Source organism: Hippocampus zosterae, chromosome 2 (assembly GCF_025434085.1).
Source record: "Hippocampus zosterae strain Florida chromosome 2, ASM2543408v3, whole genome shotgun sequence".
NCBI lineage: Eukaryota > Metazoa > Chordata > Actinopteri > Syngnathiformes > Syngnathidae > Hippocampus > Hippocampus zosterae.
The window spans coordinates 6,834,201-6,842,080 of record NC_067452.1 but is presented as its reverse complement, the minus strand read 5'-3'; the positions used below and the strand labels follow the sequence as shown (position 1 = coordinate 6,842,080).

The 7,880-nt window shown below is 42.3% G+C and overlaps 1 long non-coding RNA gene across 1 annotated transcript; it reads right to left on the bottom strand.

Moving 5' to 3' along the window:
* Positions 1-5,209: 5,209 nt before the first annotated feature.
* On the bottom strand, positions 5,210-7,147 carry LOC127592762 (uncharacterized). Its single transcript, XR_007960214.1, has 2 exons — positions 7,051-7,147; positions 5,210-6,968 (listed from the first exon to the last, which is right to left on the bottom strand). It is a non-coding gene; the product is annotated as an uncharacterized LOC127592762 (long non-coding RNA).
* Between the last annotated feature and the right edge of the window lie 733 nt (positions 7,148-7,880).

Below are 7,880 nucleotides of genomic sequence, written 5' to 3'. Positions count from 1 at the left end.
CGCTTTGTAAAACAAAGTTCTCATGCGTAGTCACAGTACCTTCATTAATGAAGTCTATGAGAGCCCTCTCAAGCCATGGGAAAGATCACCCAGCGTGTATACATCGAAAGAATGGATTCCAGCTCATAAAATATGAAAAAAAGGATATAAAAGTTTAATGGCATCATCCTGACAGCAGACTAAGTGGGACTAAGGACCATTCTTGAACATTAACTCAACATTAGAGATGGCTGAAACTCACTCATGGCTGTTAATTATTCGTACGGGTTTGGAAGCAACTGCAGTGTCATCTCTAATAACGGCAGAATGCGCAGAGCTGGTGCTGCTGCCTCACAGAAAGCCCTTCCGTGACAAAAAGAAAAAAGGCAGTTGGAGAGAAATGCAGCCTGACAAGTCAACAGGACGTGACGGTCACAAGCATGTTGGTTTTATGTTGTTTTAAAGGCTCGGTAAGGCAGGGATACGAGGTTTGACTTTGTGGCTCCTCAATGTTGATCAGCGGTTGGCCCGTTCAATTAATGCTGTTCGTGTAGCGCGAGCGTGAGGAAGAAATGAGCATTGTCATGCGTATATGTTTGCTTGCTTCAGCATGAGAGGACCATTGACACTTTGACATGTCATCATTTACTCACAGAGGACTCATGGGAAACCACTTTTCTGATGTAACATACTGTGTTCTGCTCAAGGTATGTTTCCATTATATGTGTTTGTGTGCGTAAACACGTCACTCATTTTGGGCAACATAAAATAAACACTTGAATGAATTTTGGTTCACATCTGGATAAGTATCCCACATTTGGACCAGGTGAAATAATGTATGCGATTAAATTTGCATTTGCAGCGTAGTGTCTTGTATCTGGTCTGGTCACAAAGAGATGGCCAAGCACGGTCAATTGAGCAGGATTTCGTTGGAACTGACGCAAGTAGCTGGCAGGTTAACTGACTGTAAACTGAAACGACAGAATTGTTGACAAAATGTCATATATTTTTTTTCATGCCACTGTTGTAAAAACTGATGAGAGAAGAGTTCTTCTCCATGTGTTGCCTAAGTACTCACCTGAGTATGATTTGAATGGGTTACTGCTGAATGCAAAGAAACATGCTGTTACAAGCAAGACAAATGTATTTTTAGTAAGAGCACTGACAGATCTACCAATGGGATGTCTCTCCATTATAGCTTCAATGAGCTTTTCAAGTTCTATAATTGGAACTGGCTTAGAACTCGTAAATGCACGATGTTGACGCAGCGGTGTGGTGAGCTAATTAGCCATAAACAAGCAGCTCATAATGACCGTCTGATTCTGTTGTTGTTGTTGTTGTTTTTCACAGTCAAGGCTTTAATACAGCACTTGATTTTGTTTGAAAGCAATACTTCCCAACTTGGTTCCTCACTAGAGGGGTCCACGATCTTTGGGGACGAGATCTCTGCCAGTAGACATGCGTCAGGACTCAATTCTTTGTTACCGGCAAGCACAACGGCCTCGTTTGCTGAGTATGCGACAGTCTATCGTGGTATCGGTGGTGGCCCAGAGGGGGGAGGGGCTTGCTGAATCCCGCACAACAAATTGTTGCGTTCACACCGTTTCGCATTTGTAGCATCACTGCGATAATATTTTTCTGAACGTTTAAAAATCTGGCCAAGAAGCCAGCATTGTCACATGCGCCCATCCCGTCGTGTTCGTGACGACCTGAAATGTGTGTGCCGCGGCCACAAGAAGCATCATGTCAAGCCTCATGGCAGAAGAGGAACAGAGAAGCAAAATACACCCTGGACTCACTGTACTCCGTCAGGCACCACAAGAATCATTCAACCGTCAGAAAAACTTGCAGGCATATTCCCGTTAAACGTCTACTCACATGACAACCTACATTCCCACTACTCACCTGTCATCTTAAATACTTTCATCCCCAAGCTCGCTCGCATGTCAGCTTCTTTCATATCTGACTACATGGAATGTTCCAGCTACCGTAGAACGCAAATCTTTCGCTTCAATTACAACTCAACTGGATATTTTTTTTTAAATGACAAATTTGCAGAATTGCAGCAAATTGTATGGAGTGAAGGGCAATATACTGTACACTATAATATATAAATGTACCACTGACATTAAAAAGCATATCAAAGAGTGCAGATATTCTGACGATTGGTGGAGAAGTCCAATGCATGCCTGCAAGCCGAAGTGAGTTGGGCTTCAGCCCTAACGTCACTTTTAATCTCCCCCTTAAATAGAAAATTAGAGGGGTAAATATTCAAAGCAAAACATCTCAAAATAGATGCCAGTCCTCCTTAGGAAGAGTTTTTGCTAAAAGTGAGATCAAAAAAGCAGATGGCTTGATGAATGCTGCCTTCTCTCTTGACTGCGGGGCACAGAAAGAGAATTCTAGGCCACAAGTCCTGTTCCACTCTTTCAGCGGTGAGACTCCACAACGGTGCAAAATTGACCTCTAGGCTGCCGCCTTTGAAGAACAAGGGGGCAAAAAATGGGATTCCATTCCCGGGCAGAGTAGTTGGCTAATGTCTGTCAAGCTCCATTCAAGGCTGTGGCGGTGAATGCACCTGGCCAAGTACATCTACTGGTGCTTTCACTGAAGGTCAACTCAAATGCAAGCACACGCTCCCTTACAATTTGGGCTTTGACTGAACCAAAGCCTAAAGGTCATTGTTCATCAGTGGCTGAGAGTCTCTTGCTGTGCTGTTTCCTGTGCTGCTTTGATTGGGCTCATCCCTGTCGAGCCACCAATTAGGACATCTCAGTCCGCATTTGATGGGCTCCCCACTCAGCTTCCACTCCTGAAGTGGGGCGAGGAAAGAATCTGTTCCAGGCCGTCTCTGCTTGACAGTCACGGATCCGTCGGGCCTCGACATCTGTTATGGACAGAGTTTGCAGCTAACTAAGGTCTATTTGAAGGAGGTGTTTCTTCGAAGTGGATGACACACCTGCCGACGAATGGAATCTATTCGAGCAGTGGTCCTCAACCTTTTTTGTGTCACGGGCCAGTTGAGACAAGTACATGTTGTTTGCGAATTGGCAACCTTTTTTTTCCCATTTCTTTTAAATTGCGAGTTGGAAAGCACTGGGACTGACAGCAAAGCTAATTATAGAGTAATTCAACATTTTATCTTCGAAAGTCATGACTGCCCATTACCTGCGCGTTTAGCTGTACGTTTGGTCAGTTTGTTACTATCACTTTCTGTTTCCTGCTTCTTCTTTCATGTATTGATTCTATTTGTTTCAACTTGGAAAAATAATTTTAGAAGGGTGACTCCGATTGGCTAGAGTACCGGTACTGTATATTTGCTCACAGCTCGCAGGTCTGTGTGCGGCCCGGTCCCGTACCGGTGGTTGGGGACCACTGTATCATAGCGAGAATGGCTCTTAACTGGTGAATTAAGACGCGGAAATGCGTAGAGGACCCATTATGGGTGGGTTGGGTGGATTAATTCATATTTGGTACAAAGTGCCCTGCTGACTTTTCTTACAAGATGGTGCCCGAGTAGGCAGCCGTTGGCAAGTGCTCTTTGAGAGCCTTGCTTTTTTTGTTGGTTTTTGTTATTTTTGTGTTTTGTTTTGTCACATGGTGTTGTTGTTACGTTGTGCGGACCTGATGTGGATTGTTTTCAGCATTTTGGCCACGATATTCATCAAAGAAGAAGAATCTGTGCCTGGTGGTTGCGCCTTCTCAGCAGCATGTATGTACCAGCAATGATTTTTGATTGGGAGGAATGTCAGCGCCATTTGATTGTCGGTGCTGGACAGTGCTTGTGTTTTTTGCGCTTGCAATGAGCAGCAGTTTTCACAGCCCCGCTTTGTTCAGCGAAAAAGTCGGTGCTGGTGGACAGTCTGCGGGTGGATGGAAGGATGGCTTGTGGAGCCGATGACGAGAAGAAAGGAGCGCCAATGCGGTTGTGGAACTGGGAGTCGCGGCTTGGAATTGAAGCGGATTTACATGGGAAAGGAGATGTGAGCCAATCTCTTTTTCGTCAATGGATGGTTTGCTTTCAAACTTAACTTGGAGCACACGTGTGCACATTTTCAGAATGACGTCTTTGATCTCCTCTTTCATCCATAATAGCTTCAAACACCAATTGTATGCAGAAAAAGTGGTTAAGATTGCATGACTGTCTGTGTCATGTGTTGTGTTATATTATTTTGTCATTTTGTGTTAACTGTTGTTTTGATGGCGGCGCGGGCATACGCAGCGGCTCCTCGCTCTCCTGTAGTTCAGAGGAAAGAACATTTCACAATAACGTTGACTTGAAACTTGATGACGCTGGAAGAGGATTTCAGGTGAGAAGTTGTGAGGGCTAAGGCAGTACTGGAAAATTCTGGTGGCCTCACACAACATTGACACTTTGGGCAGATTTTTCACCAACGACATGTTGTCTTTTGTTGCCAGCTGTTCAGACATTTACGGCAGTGTGATGAGTTACTGAAGGGACAGTAAATTCACGCTGTACACTGAAAATGTTAAATTATAGTGTCATTTCTTTTGTGTCATCCCATAAAAATAGAAAATAAAATGCTTTCAAAAAATGGAAGTGGACTCACTTTAGTGATGTACTTTTTGTTTTGAAAGGGTATTTTTTTTAATGGATCTCTATTTCACCGTGACGTCACACGGTTTTCTGGGTAGCAAAAGTCAAAGCTTTCTGCACAACAACAAGCTATGCAAAACATAGTGAACAAACGTTTCTCTATCATTTGACCGAGGCAGACAGACTGATAAAACAGAGTAAATCAATGAAATTAATGATTTGCTTCTTGCAGGATGATATGCTAAGTCTTCTTCACTACTGTCATCTTTTGCATGTGTTTAATGTCATTTAGGTGAAGACACACAAACAACTTGAAAGGGAGACCCAACAGCAGCCGTAATTTACATTAAAAAAAATACAATTTACAAAAATAGCTCTCGTGGAAATTCAAACAGTTCACATCATTGCTGAGTTACTGGCTAACTAATTCTGGCTTTAGCAATTTACAAAATATTTTGATGTCGCCTCAAGGCTAGCATACTATGATGGACCGCCTCTTTTGGAGACGATGCTGTTTTGAGTTACATTATGTTCGCTACAGTTGAAGGCATTTTTGAATATATTTTCCTGTTATTTACTGTTACTAATGTCGCGTGTCATATGTCTGGGTTCCATAACACTCTTCGTTAAAGCAGAAAAAAAAAAAAAAAAACACTCCAGGACTCATACTACTTTTGGGGAGTGAGAATGTTTGGCCCCAGTTTCATTTACACAATGCAATATATATACACCCGGTCTCTTCTTACATCATCACTCTGCCATACGTTCTTTTGAACGCCTACACTAAGAAGGCAATCATTGCTTATGAAATCTTTTTTCTGGGTCGCGGATTAATGGCACCTATGCTTGTTTGACAGTGAAATGAACTGAATGCACTAGCACTGCTTAAATTAGCGCTGTCATGAGCAAGCGAGCACCCTAGCCATCATCTATTCATTCATTCTCCGAGCCACTTATCCTTACGAGGGTCACGGGTGTGCTGGAGGCTATCGCAGCCGTCTTCGGGCAGTTGGCGCGGTACACCTCAAACTGGTTGCCAGCCCATCACAGTGAACCATTCACACTCACAATCACACCTAGGGGACGATCTATAGTGCCCCATTAACTTACCATTCATGTTTTGGGAATGTGGGAGGAAAACAGAATACCCAGAGAAAAGCCATGCAGGCACAGGGAGAACATGTAAACTTCATACAGGAAGGCTTGAGCTCGTATTCGAACACTGGACCTCTGCACTGTGAGACGGACATGCAAACCAGTCGACCACCGTGCTGCCCCCCCCCCCCCCCGCCATTATGATTTGGAGGTTTGATTTACAGTAAATCGCTTTTGAAGTGAAATACTCCTTGCTTTGCTCGTTGTAGCTGTACAATTGCGTACAATGATGTTAAAGGTTTGAATTTCCACTGTAGCTAATTTTGTAACGTATTAGTGTATTGGTTTTTTGTTTGGTATTGGTTTTTCAAGAAAAAAAACCTTCTGGGTTTATGTGGCAGCACAACCCCAAACATAAGTTGTTTCAGTTGAGGTCATTTTCAGGTTCAAGGCATGTTCTGCCACATGACAATTTCCTGGTGCCTTTTTGTTTGCATACATTGTGAAATACATACAGCATGTATAAAAACAAGATGACCAAGCCACAATTGGAAAGTCCGGGTCCCAGTGAGACAAGTTTAAAACCACAGGATGAGAAACAACCACAAGATCAAATAATTTTGCTCATGATGTGATGTACCAACTGAGGTTCGATTCATCTTGTCAGAAAAAAAAGACAAAATGGTGAGAATGTCTATCAATGAATATCTTCTCTCTCCTGTGGTTGCACTGTTGTTGAGAGGAAATAAATTTCATCTGTGCTCTATGTTGCACATAGCGCATATTTGACAATAAAGCTGACTTGACTTGAACAATGTCATTCAAATTCGAACAATTTTGACGGCGCCTCTGCGATTGACTGTTGATCAGTGCGCGGTGTACCCGACTCCTCGACCATGAGCATAAGTGGGATAGAAAATGGATTGATGGATAAATGCATTTATAAAGCCTCTCAAAGGACAAACAACAGACGGATGGATGGAGTGATGAACAGATGATAGCTATCAAGGACGTGTTGTGACTGAAAGGTTAATCGGCGACGGGGCCGCCCGTCACGTGGTTCGACAGACTCGCAAATAGACGGGCCGTACGGGCAAATCAACAAACAACAACACCTAAACAATTGTTCATTCGTGTCTTTGTTGTTTCATAAACCCCTTGCTCCAGGTCTCTACAATTAATCTGCAAAATTGTGACTCCAAATTAGTAAATTAGTTTTCAAATTAAATCATTGATTAGAAAAACTGCTCTGCAAAGAAAAAAAAAGTTATTGCGAGTCTTGTCGTAGATATGAAAACAGGTTCACCCACCCCTGTTTTTGTCATTAACTCATTCACTCCAAAAAGACGTTTTTAGACGTCTTTTCAGACTTGGTCTAGAATTGGCTCGTACTGAATGAGTACCGTACTGAAAATCACCAAAGATCAATCATTGCAGTATTTTTTCCACCATTAATGTGAGCGGTACACCTCAACTCAAAAAACAAAAGATTGTTTTTTTAAATACCGAAATTAAGCCAGAGACTGTTACACCTACGCTGCAAGAAGGAGAGATACCAACGCTCGTTCCTACCGACTGCTGTCAGGCTGATGAATAAAAAATAACAATCATAATAATAATAGTAATTAAATGATGTGAAGGAAAAATTGTAAATAGTACTGCGATTTATCCATTTTGTGTTCATATTGCATTTAATTGAAAGATGTTTGTTGTTTTTTTCTCTTTCTTCTTTCTTCTTTCTACATACATTCTTGCTGCCGGAGGCTGTAAATTTCCCCAGTGTGGGACGAATAAAGGATATCTTATCTTATCTTAATTTGACATTAAAGTTCTTTTATTTTTTTTAATACCGACATGCTGCTTTTGTTTTCCTGAGTCGGCGTGTAAAAGCAGCAGCGGTTACAGCTGCATCATTGTCATGTTGTTACAAGCAACATGAACAACAGAATCCGAGAAATGCTGACACTTGAACTTAATTTAGTGAAGAAATGCACTTTTTACAAAGTGGCACAGCTTCAACAAATCTGCTAGCACTCAAGGACAACATGGAGTCCAGGTAATGACATGACACAAAACAGAACCCGGAAAAATGGGCAGGGATGCTCTCTAAAATGATTGACGGTACTAATTTTGTTTTAAGACTTTTTGGGGTGGTCTGGGGGGTTGCGCTTGTTCTCCCTGTGCTTATGTGGGTTGTGTGGAATTCACCAGTATCCTCAGACAGTCCAAAAATATGTTCGGTCTATTT